General features: G+C 37.6%; 1 protein-coding gene and 1 long non-coding RNA gene across 3 annotated transcripts in view; both read left to right on the top strand.

Moving 5' to 3' along the window:
* Nucleotides 1–16881, top strand: part of LOC134759052 (uncharacterized) — a 62098-nt gene extending 45217 nt beyond the window's left edge. The window contains exon 2 of the long non-coding RNA XR_010134910.1: nt 1527–16881. This is a non-coding gene — a long non-coding RNA (uncharacterized lncRNA). The remainder of the gene's footprint in view (nt 1–1526) is intronic.
* CSMD1 (CUB and Sushi multiple domains 1) overlaps nt 1–18020 on the top strand; it is a 2071408-nt gene that overhangs the window by 216606 nt on the left and 1836782 nt on the right. The window lies entirely within an intron of this gene.

The raw sequence follows: 18020 nt of genomic DNA, 5'->3' as shown, positions 1-18020 counted from the left end.
GTTATTGTTCTTATTTTTAATCCCAATTAATCATGAGAATTCATGATTTTTATTAAAGAAAAAATGATGTTAGTGGTGGGATGCATATATTCTTTAAGAGAACATAATAACAACAAGATAAGCTTTTTAAAATGCCAAGTAGAAAATGCTAAACCTGGCAATTCGCATTGTAAAAGGCAAGGGAGGGGCAGCAGGCTGTGCCTTAAGTTACCTGGTTTGGACTTCACTTCGTTTCCAACCTCCTATGCAACTGACGTGCAGCTCCACAAATCCGTCAGCCTTTCCAAGCCTCAGGTTTCTTTTTCAACAGATGAAATTTAGATCAGAAATTATCTTAGAATGTTCATTAATTTACAATGCTTATTTTGCAAAATTGGTAAAATTGCTGTTTGGTGACATAGGTATTTTTACTTCAAAAGAAAATATTCTAAGTATTTCATAATTTTTTTCAAATGTTGTATTAATACATAGGTATTTATCTTCATAAGTGATCTTCAGATAATACATTATTCTAAAGTTTTCCCAAAATGCCAAGAATAGTAAAATTGCACTTGTTTGCTCCTCATGCATAATTCCCTCATTGAATAAAACACCATAGTAAGTAGTAGACGGTAATAGCAGTAGCTTATTAATCACACTGAGAAAGATTCCTTCAGGTGTACTTTCAGACACTCAATTTGTTCTGGCTGCCTTTTCAAGTGTTTTATATGCATCTCTTCATTTCATCTTATCTATAAAGCCATGAGGTATGTGGTGTTATTAGCCACATCTTACAAAGCTAAAATGAAGAAAGGTGAAATGAATGGTCAAGGTCATAGAGCAAGTAGATTTTGAACCAGATCTGTCCATCTGCAAGCCCCAAGCTGTTAACTATTTGCCTCACACATTCTAAATGATATTCCCCGAGTTGGCTTTGTAGTACCTTACAGTCACGTATATTGGTCTCTTCTTCACATGAAATAACAGTTTAGTCACAAGTTAATTTATTTACCTGACTTTTAGGTAAATAGCGAGGAATCAATAACATCTATCAAGATTGCTGGAAGACTCAGGGCTAGGAAAAAGGGGAGAAGTGGAATCATCTCTCAGCCACCTCCCCTTCCCGTGTGAATAATAACTGCTTCTATTTCCATTTGTTTTATTAATTCCTCTCTTACCATAAGATGTGCCTACACTGTAAACAAGCCAGTAGCATCACTAAGGAGAGGGACACTCCTGGGCAGTTTGGTGCTCCAGTGCCTCGGGTAAATTAAGTGTTTCAGAACACCAATACCTTTCCCTCCCATCTGTGATTGACTGTACTTTGCGGGTATCACCCCTTCCACGCAGAGAAGAACAGATAAACAGAACAAATCAGAAACAGCTCTGAGCTCGTGCAATCCAAAGCATTTTCTACACAAGAGGCTCAAACAAATGATTAACACAGAGTTTCATCCCAAATAACTCAGCTAAGTAGCTAAGCACCAATGCCTGTAAGAGAATCAACTGCAAATAATGCATTTTTGTTTCCCTGACGTTTAACAAAGTTGCTGACACCCGGCAGACTGTATGGAAGGATTTTCTCAATGGAAAGAACAGGAAGCTTTGATGGACTTGTCTTCCTCCGTGTACCGGCTCATGTTATGATCATAGGCGAGTATATGAATGAGTGTGGTGGGTTCTTACCTGTGCTCTCTCGGAGGTTAGGGGCTGCTATGAAGGAGAAGCCCACAGAGCAGCAATCATGGGAAGCTCATTCTAACATAAAAGGCATCTTCCCAAAGTCATCCATCAATGTCCTGCTAATTTTCACCACTAGTTTTATTTTGCAAAACATCTGTTTATAATTTTCTTTTACAGTTATGAGAGAACACATAACTGCTGGATAGAAGGTCCTATGCAAGGGGCTGAAGACATTAAAAAGAAGACTAACTCAAAGCATGTATCTGTTGAACGTAAATGTGAATTGAATGCCCACCATGCTCCACACTCTGTGCTAGAATGACCCATGCCCTCGAGTAGGGAGGATGCAAAATTTACTTTCCATTTGTTTTATTAATTCATCTTTTACCATAAGATGTGCCTACAATGCAAACAAGCCAGTAGCATCACTAAGGAGAGGGACACTTCTGGGCAGTTGGGTGCTCCAGTGCCTCGGGTAAATAAGTGTTTGGGAACACCAACACCTTAAGTAAGCAAATAATTGCACAAAGGGTAAATAAATGCAAAATCAAGCCTGAGCACAGAAGTGGTGTTTCATCCAGCCTGGGTACCTGTGAGTGCTTTCATAAAAAGGTGACTGTGGGTAGCTAAATGTAGAATAATGAAAGACGAAGAAGCTTAAAGTAATAGCAGGTCGCAGGTCCTAGGGAGGACTGTGTTGATGAATGCGGAAAGGGAGGAGAGGCCCCAGAACACACAAGACAGGATGGTGAGATACTAATCCATATGGGGGTGAGTTGGTCTCAGGCAGGTAGACCAGCAGCCAGTGGTGAGGGAGGCAGAGCCCCAGTGAGCTGTGTGCGGGATTGGTCAGGATGATGTTTTAATGAGAATGATTGTGCACAGGTACCAGAATAAAAAGAAAGGGATTATCTTTTGTAAAGGCAAATGTGATTTTCTTCACAAGTCTCTACATTTGAAAATAAATGTCTATTTTCTATCACCATGATAGCCAACTCTACATGTTTAAAGTGGTGTTTAAAAGTTTTGTTTCTTTTCACCTTGCATCCATTTGGGACTCGACAGTGTACATTTGCAAATTATGGCCTTCAGTAAGCTAAGGGCTTTTCAGTGTTCATTAACATAGTATGTCCAAACTGTTATTAACCCATTGCATCACTTTGTCGAAATCCAAATCATTTTTAGAAATAAAAAGTTGGGAGGATTTCTATCTTAGACAACATTTTAAAGCAGTATTTCCTGAAAGGTATTATTGAGTTATATCCATAGTACATTTTTCCAAGAAGACAAGAGCTAAGAAATATTTTCTTTTATAGACTATCTTTTTATCTTAACTCTGTCAAAAGTGTCTGTTTACATATTTTTAATAGGGCCTAATCTTGAAGCACTGGGGAAAACATCAACATAAGATTATTTAATGTATATTTATATATTTATATATATGAGAAATCATAAGAAATCATGGTTAACATAATGTCCGTTGATGTAACATATGTAGAATCCAACTCTCATTGTGCATACAAACCTTCATAAATCAGGTGTGAAGAAACACCATAGGATTAGTGGAGGTTCTGTTTACTTGCAAGCCTGAGTTCAGAGTTCATTCCCTCAGGAGCCACTATGGGCTCCATGGGAGGGCCTGAGTTATTTATTATTAATTGATTTTTTTGCTTTTTCATTCAGTAAACATGCAATAAATGCCCTGCTGCATGTTGGGCAAGATTTCGGCAGAGAGCATATTTCTCAATTATCCTGACAATGAAATGCAGTGAATTTTAGGTCGCTGCATAGTTGCCTTACTTTCTGGTTGCCGCTCTTTTCTTTTCTTTGTAAAGCACGTTAGCCTTCCGTACATATTCGTGATCGAAGGAGAACTCTGTCTCACTGCTTTGGACGATGTTCTCGTTTAATCCACAAACTTATTTTCTTCTTGTGTCCTAACAACCTTACACGAGGCCCCCACGTCATGCATACATAGTTGGGTCACCGAATGAAAAGGGTAACTAGCAGGTAAGACAGTCACGATAGGATATTCTGCTACTCCATACCCCATTCCACTTGTTTCCAACGCACCAACACATGCTCTGTTGCTGGGCAGCATATGTTCATGGAAAATGCATCAGGTCTACAGGACCAGTACACAAAGCGTTGTATATTTTATCAAAACTTTATTTGGCTTTAAAATATTATTAATGTAATCACCTTTGAAAAAATGTCTTTTTTTCTAGCTATATTTCCACATAGTTTCCAAATATTTATGTAAAGATTAAAAAATGTATTACACAGTTTGGCATTCATTCAAATATATATTATTTTTTTAAAAATAGAACATTTTAATAAATGAATTAGCTAAGCTCGATTCTTCAAACCCTCTTGGCATTTAATGATATAAATGTTCGTAAATCAACAGATTAATATTTGATAAGGTAACACAGATTCTTCAAATTATTTGGATACATCTGTTTTACCTTATTATTTATCAAGTTAGCTTCTGGGCCAAGAGAAATCAGCCCAGTTACTAAGCTCTCTCTAACTATTGTTAACTCCACATCCAGCTACCTTTCATCAACCCCCAGGCTCTCTCTATTATGGAAATTATCCCAATAATTTAAACCCCAACTAAAATTCCTCCTCTTGATGCCTGCCCAATTGGGCACAATCTGAATTAGCCACTCCTTCGTTTGCTCCAGCACAGCAAGTTTGCTTGGATATATCTTTAGTGAGTTCTTCTCTGCCTTGCATCCATTTTTTTCTCAGCTGCTCAGGAGGTTGATAGCATTGTCCATATCTCAGTTGATCAATTAGTGAGTTATTTCCATTTCTCTCTTTCCCTTCCATTTCCTTCCCAGCAGTATAATTTTAAACTAAATAGGCATCTGCAAGCACTTTTTGAACTGAACTGCATTTAATTGAATTATGCTTTGAAACAGTATACAGTGAATTATCTTGAAAAGCTATAATCCGCAACGTATTATCTGACAATCCGATGATGTGCTTCTTCAGTTTTGTGGAGAACAATGAATTGAAAATGATCCCAGTCACAGAAGGGATTGCTACCCCTGAGTTAGAGCTGTTTAATAGCTAAACTATTCGTGTGGCGCATATGGAAGGTCATTATTGTAAGATTCAGCCTAGGTAAAAGCTATGCCATTTTTTTTATGAGACGGAAGAACACAGTTTCTAAAAATAAAGAAAAAAAGTCACGAACCATATTCACTGCATGAACATCAGAGGGAGACGCAAGATTTGAACCCAGTGGGTGAGCCCATGCGTTGTATACCTGGTCCTCATGCTGTCTCATAGCTCTCTACATAGGTGCGAAAGCATGCGGCTGCTTAAACAAGAAGTAGGCATTCCAGGATATTCAATAAACAGCTCTAGAATTTTAAATAAAGAGTGTGCAACATGGAAATTACCTTCAAATAACCATCCTCAGCAAAGGTTTTTTTTGTTGTTGTTTTTTGTTCTTTGTTTTTTTTTTTTTTTTTTTGAGATGGAGTCTTGCTCTGTCGCCCAGGCTGGAGTGCAGTGGTGCGATCTCTGCTCACCGCCAGCTCTGCCTCCCGGGTTCACGCCATTCTCCCGCCTCAGCCTCCAGAGTAGCCGGGACTACAGGCGGCCGCCACAACACCCGGCTAATTTTTCGTATTTTTAGTCGAGATGGGGTTTTTTTTTTAACACATTTTTGTGTTTTGAAAAGTAGGTTAAGAAGAGCAAAGAGAATCATCTAAATCCAGTAGACAAAAATCTTTCCAGTCTTTTTTACAAAACAGTAGTTTAAATTGATATTTTTAGAGAGCAGCTTGGCTGGTTTCCAATTTGGGCAGAACACTTAATTTGAAGAATTATATTCCTTGGAATACTAATTGTCTTCTCGACTTAATACTTTTAAGAATACAGACGATAACGTAAAATTATCTTCAATTTGTTTGAATCCAAACTTGATAAAATTGTAAAAAAGTAATATGCCAGAAAATTATTAATCCATGATTGTTCCTTTGTGAATTGATACTAATTTCTAGGTTCTAAATTTATACATTTTGCTCTACTATATGTTTTCAAAAAGATAGTCTATCCTCTACCCCCACTATCATAAAGAATATATTTCCCTAATCTCTGTACAATACCACTGTCTAACTTTTATTATCTACCTCTGAAAAACACATGGTCACTCTCATGATTTCAGCAGTGTGTGCTGCTTAGAGAAAGCAAGAAAAACAAGAATAATCCGACATCTCATATAAAGTTGATTACCTCTGTGGAGATGGAGATTGCATAGATGATGCACGCAGAATGCTGTCTGTTGCCAGCGTAATTCATGGGCATCTAGCAGCTGCTTCTTGTAAGATCTAAATGAAAAACTAGACGTTGGTTTTCTATCAGGGTCTGATATTTTGACATGTCATAAGTGGCATAAGGAATATAATTTGTTCAGGCTCAATATTTTGAAGTGCTCAGGGTTATGTAGTGGTGGCTTAATCTTGTATTTTAGTTTTCTTTCCCTTCAGGAAAATATTTCAAATGGAAATTAAACCATGATCTTTTAATAATATTAATTGTAGTCTTTTAGATAAGTTAACATATAGTTAGAAACGACTGCACTGCCTCTTGAAATGGTATTCCAGAACCAGTACATTGCATATTTTCTACTTAATAATATACTTCAATCAAAACTTGCTTGAAACTCAATCCTTATTTATATCTCTCAGTGACCATTTAATCCTTTAAGTATAATTGGTAAAATGAGGTCAAAGAGTGGAGGCATAAGTTATTCAGAAGATACGCAGCTAGTAAGAGAATAGATCTGCTCTTTCTATGGTGCCCCAACCACAGAAAAATGGTTGATACGTTATAAGAAGTCATCAATAAGTTATTGAATGATGATGGAGCTCTGATCATATCACTATTATAAATAATGCACCCTTCTTTGTAACTGACCTATATTTTACTCTCAGCACAGACTGAATTAAGTGCCTAAAAACCTAGAACAGGAAGGACTGTGAACGGAGTAGGAAATCTTGCTGTGATGATTGGGGTTGAGATCATTCAGGAGGGAAAGAGTTGTTTTATATCTACAAAGCACATGAAATTCACGAAGGACTGTTCTTCCCTTGTCCAAAAGAGTTTTCAGAAAGAAAACACGGAATAACAGTTTTGAATTCAATTCTACCCCCAAGTCCTTAAGCTGTTAAGTTGATCGTTGACAATTTTTAGTTCCTGTATTAACCTCTTCGTCTCTGTAATTTGATGCTGAGTTTGGTATTTTCTCTGTCCATTCAACAATTTTTGACACTGGATGTTACAGCTGTACTCTGGAAGGCTTGCTAGGGGTGCGGGGTAAACTCACAGTCTGTCTTTGCAGAGGGCTTCCTTATCTGTCTCCTCCCACACGCCACCAGATATTGAGAAATATAAGCCAGTCTAGACTTTTAAAATTATAACCCTACCTACAATGCTGCTATGGCAGGGTGTATAAATGAGATGCCTAATAAATATTATTAACTCCAATACATACCAAAGAAAGATCTTTTCTTTGCGTTAGTAAATGGTGTAATTTAGATACATTTTTTTTGGCCTCATTTCAAAGAGCTCAGAGGAGATTCAGGCTGCAGGAGCACTGAATTGAGATGGAGGAAGCACAATAGCTCGCTCTGGTGATGCATCTGGGCCTGAATAATGACCTTATTGATAGAGAACCACACAGCTACAACAGAGGTGGAGAGGCTGCGTCCTATGCAAATGCGGGGCCCATCACTCAGGCTCAGAGGCATGCACTGGTTCTTCCTGTGTTGATGGGACTACAAATTTTTGAAATGTAGGTTACTTTTTTGATGTTTTTTAGGAGACATGTATGCTTACATATGTAAATTTGATATCTGTAATTTAAATCACAGCACGTTAAATAACTGAGATGCTTGAGAAAATACATGTTCGATATAGCATGAAAATATATTTAATAGGTCAGAATACAGATAAAATGGATTTTATTAAATTTATACCAGTAAACACAGTTTACTGGTATAAATATAAACTTAGTAAATGTTATACCAGTAAACAGCTATTCTTTCTCTCTCCCCAATTACCCGTAAACCACACAATTATCCCATTAGTTTAGATTTTAAAATAGCGCAAGCAGGTACCATGCAGATATGATTTTAGCACAGCAATTATAAATATACGAGATATTTTTGTTCTCTTTTGCTAGGTGGTGACATGCTACCTTTTACATTTATTTCAGTTCCATTATTTTATAGGGAAATTGAGTTTAAAACACCAGCTACTATACTTACATCATTTGAGACTTATTTGGTCTTAATCAGTATCCTGAGTCTTAATATATTAAAAGTTGTAATTGAGTTTTCCATGTTAATTTTGGTTGCTTTTCCACTGGGAATCTAGATAGATAGATAGATAGGTAGGTAGGTAGGTAGGTAGGTAGATAGATAGATAGATAGATAGATAGATAGATAGATAGATAGATGGATGCATGGTACTATTTTGCTATTTTATTTACTACCAGGATTATTCACAATATTAAGACAAAAAGATAAAACAAGTTACATGCTCAGTAGTTAAATATAATTCTGCCCTAATTCATTACTTCAGAATAAACAATGCATCATTTAATTCAGCAAAAACACCTAATTATTTTAATAAAGGTAGTTTATATGCTTCTGAATTATAATGATTTCTTTGGGGAGTGTTAAAGATAAATGCTGTATAATAAGAGGTAACCATCGTAGCTACGTTAACATAAGGAATTTCAGACTCTAAGTCAGAGCTGCCCAAGTACATATACAATTTATGATGAAACTACATATGCAATATTAAATATTTAGTATTCACTCTAGAAATTATAAAGGAAACAGGTAAAATTTATTTCAGCAACATATTTTATGTAATTGTGTGTATATATATATGTGTATATATATATATATATACACACACCAAGTAACACGATTTCAAGATGTAATTAATGTAAAAATTGACTTTTACATTTTGTTTCCATTAGTTGTTCAAAATCCCTTGTGCATTTTACACTGACCATGCTTTCCTGTTCTGAAGAGCCCAGTTTGAATGCTCCATAGTCTCCTGTGACCTCCTGGCTACTCTGGTAGACACGAACCTTCAGCTAGTCCCTAAGATTTCACTTTCATAGTGACTTTTTTTCATTTCCTTTACGTATAGAAGACTCTTCTGCATATTCACTGAATACATTTACCTGCAGTCTGATTAACAAACACATACTTCTGCTAATAATCACTCTGGGCTCCGAGATATAACATACTGTGTATTCTGACACCAAACTCCTACTCACAAAGATAAAGGGAGGTGAGTGTGGAAGCTAATAATGCAACTTTGGTCTGAAATAAGTCAATAAATTATAAATAAGCTTGAGAAAGATATGCTACCATAACTTCTGCTGCACACTTTCTAAAAGGTAATGACATGAGTTGTATATCACAGGTATTATGATCATGCTATGGGAATTCCTTCCTAATGTAGTAGATCTTTTTGCGTGTTTTCGTTTTATTTTTGACTGATCTTAATTTAGTTCTAAAACTTAGCTGATAAATACTTTCCCCAAACTTAATCATTATTACAAAATACACCTTTTATTAGAGTAAATTTGAAAAATATGAACAAAGAAAATAGGCAAAATGTTACTCATGATACCAGCATACTTATACAACAATATTTTGCTGTATTTTATATTTTTCTATTTTTTCATAGGTATAATTATTCTAGAAATAAAAATATTCCTGCTTGCCAATAATATATGTCTAAAGAATATTCAAATTTAAAAGCTTTCTATTGATTGGGAAATTAATGGGTTTTAATTCTCACAGAATTACTCAGTAGCATATTAGGCATTTAGGAAATGCCATGGACTCTTCTAGCCACAAAGGTATCATAAAGTCAGCTGAGAATTTTAATCTCATTTGTGCAGCAGACATGTCCTCGATTCACCTTCATGTGGATTTCACTAGGAAACCAGCACAGAAGTTTATAAGGATTAGAAGAATTATCTTCACATGCCAAAGGCTGGTATGTTTGCATTCCTTTTCAAGCAAATAGTACTCTAAAAATAGTGCATTTAACAATAGATAATTACATAGATTTATTAGAACGCACTTTGTGGTTCACTGATGTTGCAGCCTATGACTATTGCAGACATCCTGGGTGAGTCATTAAGATGCTTAGATCTCAAGCCATTCAGAATGACGCTTATTAAAAAGTCTAGAAACAACAGGTGCTGGAGAGGTTGCAGAGAAATAGGAAGACTTTTACACTGTTGGTGGGAATGTAAATTAGTTCGACCATTGTGGAAGACACTGTGGTGATTCCTCAAAGTTCTAAAACCAGAAATACCATTTGACCTAGCAATTCCATGATTACGTATATACCCAAAGACATATAAATCATACTATTATAAAGAGACATGCATGCATATATTCATTGCAGCACTATTCACAATAGCAAACACATGGAATCAACCCAAATGTCCATCAGCAATACACTGGATAAAGAAACTGGTACATATATACTATGGAATACTATGCAGCCATAAAAAAGAATGACATCTTGTCTTTTTCAGAAACATGGATAGAGCTGGAAGCCATTATTCTTAGCAAGCTAATGCAGTAACAGAAAACCAAACACCACATATTCTCACTTATAAGTGGGAGTTGAGCAACAAGAACACATGGACGTAGGGAGGGGAATAACACACATGGGGACCTGCCAGGGGGATGGTTCGGGGAAAGGGAGAGCATTAGGAAAAAAAATCCTAGTGCATGCTGGGCTTAATACCTAGGTGATGGGTTGATAGGTGCAGCAAACCACCATGCCACACATTTACCTGTGTAACAAATCTGCACATTCTGCACATGTACCCTTGAACTTAAAATTTTTTCAAAGATGCTCAGATGCCATTGGATAATAGCCTCTTGCATGCTGGCCCTGTCCACTGCCCTTTATTGGCATTGCTGGCTGCTGGGGCTTTCAGACCAGATGCCCTCTGGGCTTGTGAAAGGGCTTCCTTCCCTGGGGGCATCCTTCCTGAGGGCAGTCATCATCCAATGACACTGATGGTGACGTTAAAGAGACCAGAGCCTCTGGCCTAAAGTCAAGACAACACTAACAAGAATTATAGCTCCAGGCAGGCTGAGGCCTTTACAAATGTTTCAAAGTTCACCTTCTCCCTCAGCCCAAATGCATTTCCCTCACTCTTTAACAGATATTGCTCCCAGAGCATATCTTAATAACTTTTCTGCACATCACCTCCATCTCCACATCTGTTTCCTGGGGAAGCTTATTTAAGACATTCTTACAAAGTCATGTAATGCACTTCACTCTGTGCAACAGGCAAACCCTCCACCTTCCGCCACTGAAATCCCCCTCATCCCTCATCACTGAATGATGTGGTTAAGCTTTGTGTCCTCACCCAAATCTCTTTGTGAATTGTAATCCCCAGGTTTTGAGGGAGAGACCTGCTGGGAGGTGGTTGGATTATGGGGGAAGGTTCTCCCATGCTGTTCTCATGACATTGAGGGACTTGTCACCAGATATGATGGTTTCATTAATGGCAGTTTTCCCTGGGCTTTTCACTCTCTTTATCTTGCCTATTGCCATGTAAGATGTGTCCACTATTCCTTCTGCCATGATTGTAAGTTTCCTGAGGCCTCTCCAGCCAAGTAGAACTGAGTCAATTAAACATCTTTTGTTTATAAATTGCCCAGTCTTGGTATAGCAGTGTGAAAATGGACTAATACACTGACGTTTCTGCCTCTCACTACTTCCTTCTAGAAGGCCCTACTGACCAGCACAGTCCAAAGGGATCTCTTTCTTTTCTGAGCTTCTTCCTTGCTCACGCTTCCTTTATGTCACCTTTATGCCATTTTGTGTTCTACAATCTATGGCCTTGCTCATTCTACCAGGATTGGGTGCAACTTGAAAATGCATAATACATAGAGGAAAATTCTCAATAACACAAAGAATCAGAACCAGCGAATTAAGCATAGCATTCAAAAGGCAACGTTGGGAAACAGCTGAAATATAAATCCTTCATTATAGTCAGTGGGCTTCCTCCTTACCGAGATAAAGACAGGAACAGCATCAGAGCCAGGTAACTCTTGTTATCAGAAGGAAATGCAAACACCTCCATGCAGAAAAACACCACCATTTGCCTTGGTCAATGTTGCCGATTATTTCCTTTGTTTGGTTTCAGTGGAAATTTCTCACCTGAGAAAAGTAATGCGGAGAGAAGGAAAGAAGATATCCTAAAGGGAGTTTGTGCAGTAAATCCTGTCTCAAGGATAATGTGGTGCTTTCTTTTCTGTTCCTTTTTTTTTTTTTGAGACAAAGTCTCTCTCTGTTGCCCAGGATAGGAGTGCAAGTGGCACAATCTCGGCTCCCTTCAACCACTGCCTCCCAGGTTCAAGCGATTCTTCTGCCCCAGCTTCCCCAGTAGCTGGGATTACAGGTGTGCACCACCGTGCCTCGCTAATTTTCCTATTTTTAGTAGAAACAGGGTTTCACCATGTTGGCCAGGCTTGTCTTAAACTCCTGACCTCAAGTGATCTGCTTGCCTCACCCTCCCAAAGTGATAGGATTACCAACATAAGCCACCATGCCCAGCATAATGTCGCTTTTTATACAAAATTATGATATGTTCTTCATAAAAGCTGAAGAGAGCACATAATCCAACTTGGTAGAAACATGTCTCCTGTAGGCTATTGCTCAAACTTAGCCTATCCAGAATAGTCCGTGTCACCTACATGGTAGGGATGCAAATCCCAGTTCTACCTCTTGCAGTGTGCCTAGCTGCGGTACTCATTATCTGTTTGATCTTGAATAAGTCAGTTAACCTTCCTGCTCTCCAGGGTCACAACTCATAATTGGTGACTATTGTATAGATGAACGAGTTTTTGTGTATATTGAATCATCTTAAAGACTGAGTTAGTGCCTAGCTAGCACAGAGGAGAAATTCAAGACATGATAGCCAGGTTATGATTAGTCACATATATCTTTTATTTCCATTGTCATTTTGCAAACTTTTGAAATGCACACAATTGCAAATTGTTTTCTCTAAGGAGAACCTGAAGTAAAACACCTAAAGTAATATTGATAAAGTAAATCCAGTCATGTTTATAGAAGTGAAATCTGGTTATTCGCATCTTTTCTCAGTACTAATGTGACTTACGTTTGTGTTTGTTCTTTGTCCTACTTATCCTGTTTCTTCCCGTTTCTGTTTCAGTTTCTTATACACAATACATTCCTGCATATTGTATATGAATAGTCTACTAATAAAATCTAAATATATTCTATATCTGCAGTCTTACCTCACCAGCTTACGTGTTTGAACAGGTTTCTTTTTAAAAACATTCAGCTTTCAAAGCTGTTTCTGGTAAAAGGATGATTTGGACTGCCAAGTTTGCTTTCAGGTTAAAAAGTGAAGTCCACCCTTTTTCAATCACTGTGTTATACCTGGTCGAAGCTCTTCTATTATCCAGCAGACATAGAAAACATAGACCTAAAATGCCCAAGTTGACTCCCAGGAAGCTGCTACATTTATTTTACCTGTTTCCTGTAACTCTAAAAGAAATATGGAACCATAGGGTGAAAACTGGAAATTGACTCTCTAGCTTCTATTTTTTCTGATCCTCCAGGGCTAAGTTAATCCTGGAGTGAGACAATTAGTGAGCCAAAGTGAAGATACGTCTGCAAAAACAAGTCTAGAATGCATGCTATATTTCAAAAGCATTATACATACCTCGTTCGAGTAGACCAGAATAATACTAAGCATGGGGTTAAAACAAATATTATTTACATTTATATATAATTTATTTCCTCCCCAAATTAACTTTTAGCGTTTAGGAAACTGGACTGTCACGATGAACTCACCACTGTTCTTCAACTTGGTCGGGTCAGAAAAAAAACCAAGTGTTACTTTTAAAAATATGGCCAATATGCCTGAATTGATGAGGTATGGTGTTTCTGGAAATCTTCAATATTTAAAACTTTCTCAATTTTGCATGATGACAATATGATTTTATACTAGCTCTTTTCTGTATAACCCATTTCATCATCATGATGCTCAATATTATGCTAGATGTTAAATAGATCAACAGTTTTCCAGAAACCTGTGTACAATTATTGAATTCATAAAGTTTAATTGATACAGAATATGCATACTATATACTCCTGTGAAAAACAATTTTTTTGGAACATACATAGAATAAAGGTCTTTGTTTTAAAAACATTGGAGATTTAGCATTTGTATTTGTGAACTAAACAATTAGCAAATGACTTAATACTCACACATACTAAATAATTCACCTTATAGTTTGATTATGTTAATAATACAATGAAACCAGTGCTTTAGGTAATGTGTAGAGTTCACTGGAAAGGAAAAAAACTGAAGGCCGAGCAGTCCATTGTGAGTTTCTCATGTTGGACCAGGTTGGTGTGGTTTAATCTAGGAGTGATTTAAAGTAACAATGAGATAGTGTCGTTAAGAATAGAAAAAATAGCTTTCATAAAGACATTTTGGAGGGAGATTCAAAAAGCAATGAATATGTAACTCTACATACAGAAAACGGAAACAAGATTCAAAATTGTTTGAAACTTTAACTGCGAATTATTGAAAACTAATAATGCCATTGACAGATGTGTTTGGCTGATTCTGGGGCCTGGAGACGATGAAAAGTAACTTTCCATCTGATAAAATCAACGTGACAGTTGAACATCAAAAATTACATCAAATAGAAAATCAGGACAGGTGGATAAGACAGAGTTGAAAGCAGGAAACATCAATTTTAATATTAAGCCAAAAATAAATGTCAATCACATAAACAGTAAATTTATTTAAATAAAAAAATAAAGATACTAAATAAGTAGTTGAACTCATCAGAACCCAGTTTTTCAGGAGAAAGCAGCACTTTGAAGGTTGTAGCTAATTGCAAAGCAGAAGATAATATCCCAAAAGGGAAAGTGAACATAAGATTGTCAAGTGCTATAAAGAAGAAAATATTTCCAAGTTGAAGGCAAAGTCATAAATATTGTCCTACATGTGTATAAACAACAAAGACCCAGGAAATACTGCGTGGACAGGAGATTTTTACAAGAGAACTTTAAAATTTGGCTTACGACTTTGCTTTTGTTTATTTATTTATTTATTTGAGACAGAGTCTCCGTCTGTCACCAGGCTGGAGTGCAGCGGCACCATATCGGCTCACTGCAACCTCCGCTTCCCGGGTTCAAGCAATTCTTCTGCCTCAGCCTCCCAAGTAGCTGAGATCACAGGCACATGCCACCATGCCTGGCTGATTTTTTGTGTTTTTAGTAGAGACAGGGTTTCACTATTTTGGCCATGCTGGTCTCGAACTCCCGACCTTGTGATCCACCCACCTTGGATTCGCAAAGTGCTGGGATTACAGGCGTGAACCACCACACTCATCCGACTTTGTTTTTTTTAGTCTTGCTCGGTCACCCAGGCTGGAGTGCAGTGGTGCGATCTCGGCTCACTGCAACCTCTGCTTCCTGGGTTCAAACGAATCTCCCGCCTCAGCCTCCTGAGCAGCTGGGACTACAGGCGCCCACCACCATGCTTGGCTAAATTATTGTATTTTTAGTAGACAGGGTTTCACCATGTTAGCCAGGATGGTCTCGATCTCCTGACCTCGTGATCCACCCGCCTCTGCCTCCCATAGTGCTAGGATTACAGACATGAGCCGCTGCGCCTGGCCCGACTTGGCTTTAAAAACAAACAAAAAAAAAATGTGCACTACATAGACGCTAATTTTGGGAGTGCATTTATGCTAAACTTGGAAGTGCAAAAATTGCATGCATGACACAGATGCTAATTTGGGGAGTATACAAATTAGTTACTACTTATTTGTATGTGACCCAGTTGGGATATGACACTACAGATCAATAAATACCTGATGTGGGTGGGATAGCGCTCTAGCCAGAACACAAGGTTTCAAGTTGAATGTTGGTCAAATTCTACTTTCTCCACCGGGTAACAGTGTAATTTCTGGCAATTGTCTTCTTAGTAAACCTTATTTTCTTCTCTGAGACATGGAAATGGCAGATCCCGACTGTTAAGAGTTGTAGAGATGAATGGTGGACTGCACAGGTTTCAGCCCATGCTTTGCTCAATCAGAAGTGTCTATTTTATTGATACCATCAAGAATAAATGTTTAATTTAACATATGATTCATATTTCACATTTCTAAATATGGTGAGCAACGCATACATTTTTCCTTTTATGTTACGTCAATGTTAACAACCTTCAAAGCGAATCTTTAGCTGGGCAGACTATTTTTACTCTTCCTGTATTTGAAGCTGTTCATTTGCTTTTTTAAATTGGCAGCACATAAAGCATCTCGCATGTGCTGGTAACAGATGAACAGGAAAACAACTCCCTGCCACCTTCTAGCTTAGAAGAAGTAAAGGAATCTAGTTCAGTTATCACAGTGCGAAATAATAACAGGATGAAGAAAGTGCGATGGAGTAAAGGAGGAGGCAGTGGTGGGGAGGAAAGCGAATGTTCCCATCAGAATGTAAACTGTTTATACTTGAGCTCTGCCTTGAAGGTGGTATTAGCTGTTAAAGGAGCGGAAGGTCAGAAGAGACACCAGGGAACCTGAGAAGAAGGCAGCATCAAAAGGTCATGTCCTGCTGCGGAACAGTGAGACGCCTGATACTGTGAGGGTGTCAGGTTCATGGGTGCCAATGAGAAGTGATGGAAGGCAGGTGCAATCATGAACCCAAGACTTAGTATACCGGGCAACGAGTGGGCTTGGACGAAATGAAAAAGAAGGATGGAGGAGAAAATTCATAAGACACAAAGGAGTGTGTGCACATATGTGTGTGTGTGTGTGTGTGTGTCTGTGTGTGTGTGTGGTTTATGGTGGAAAGTAGGGAAGAGACAAAAACAGACCTTACAATATCGAGAAAATGAAAGCAGACAGTGCTAGCCCCTTTTATCCTGGTCATTTAAATGTATTCCAAAATTCCTCATCATCCTCTACAATATAAGGCAAATTTTCTTTTGTGACTCAGCCCAGAACAGCAGAAAAAAACAAATGAGCTCATCATGGGGACCTGGGCCTTACTCTTGTCTCCATTGCCTCCTATATGTATGGTCTCAGACAAGTGACTTCACCTTTCTAAGCCTCGCTTTTCTTATCCATAAAATGTTTCCAAAAATAGCATCCGTCTTTTAAGGATGGTGTGAGGGTGAAATGAGATAAAGTAATATGTATTTTCTCTTATTATGCATTGGATAAATATTAGCTGTCGTTGTAAACCAAACCATCCATAATTGTATTTTGAAGTAATGATTTTCTTTGGCTCTGCTGTGAGCATCCTCACGCCACTGGGAACTCCTGTAATAGCGTTGGAAAGTGTGGTGCAGGATCTTTGGGAGAAAAGACATGGTGATCTGCCTAGTTCCTCAATCTGTTATTTCAGGAACTTTGCCCCCATCTTTCTTTCTCCAGGTATTGGTGCCTTCTCTCCTGTTTAGTCTGCAGTACCTCGCTTTTGTCCTTCCACGGAGCAAATCCAAGAAGCAACTTTTTCGTTGCCCCAAAGGTAAATCACCCCTGTGTAGAGCAATCCCATTTCACCATCAGATTTTATCTGCTGGAGAGAAAATATGGCACATCAATTTTCCCCTCTCTCTTGCTCCCCTACATTTTTCTAGAATTTCACTCATGCATTTAATTCATTTCGTTTTCGCTGTGTGCATCTGGGTACAGAGTTTTAACTTTGAGTTTCAAAGAGGTATTCACATTTTAGCCCTTATAACCGAAGCCGCTAGCAAAGATCTCTCCTTCATCACCCGAGGTAGTACCTAAGGTTTTATGAAACAATCCGTCACAGGTTCAGTCACTACCTATGACCTTACAGAAATTCAGAGCTTTTGTTTCATCTATTGTTCAAGAGAATAAAAAAGATTACTCACAGAGAAATACATAAAGCAATTTCAAGCAAGGTGAAAGAGGGTTATTTTAAATGCTGATAAATGAAATTGTATTGTCAAGACAAGTACACAGTTATACACTGAGACAAAAAAATATAAGATATGATAGTACTGTTTATGATGAAGTAATTTTTTTTTTTACTTCCTAGAGAAGTGGTAAGGAACTAAAGAGAAACTGAGATACATATATATGATATATACATGTGATATATATATGTGATACATGTACACACACACAGACATGTATATACATATGTGTTTGTATTAATATATACACAGTTCGCATATACATATTTAATGTAGATACTAATCAGTATTTTGTGTATACACGCATATATACAGTCGTGTGTATGTATATATT

Source organism: Gorilla gorilla, chromosome 7 (assembly GCF_029281585.2).
Source record: "Gorilla gorilla gorilla isolate KB3781 chromosome 7, NHGRI_mGorGor1-v2.1_pri, whole genome shotgun sequence".
NCBI lineage: Eukaryota > Metazoa > Chordata > Mammalia > Primates > Hominidae > Gorilla > Gorilla gorilla.
This window is presented reverse-complemented; position numbering and strand designations above follow the sequence as displayed.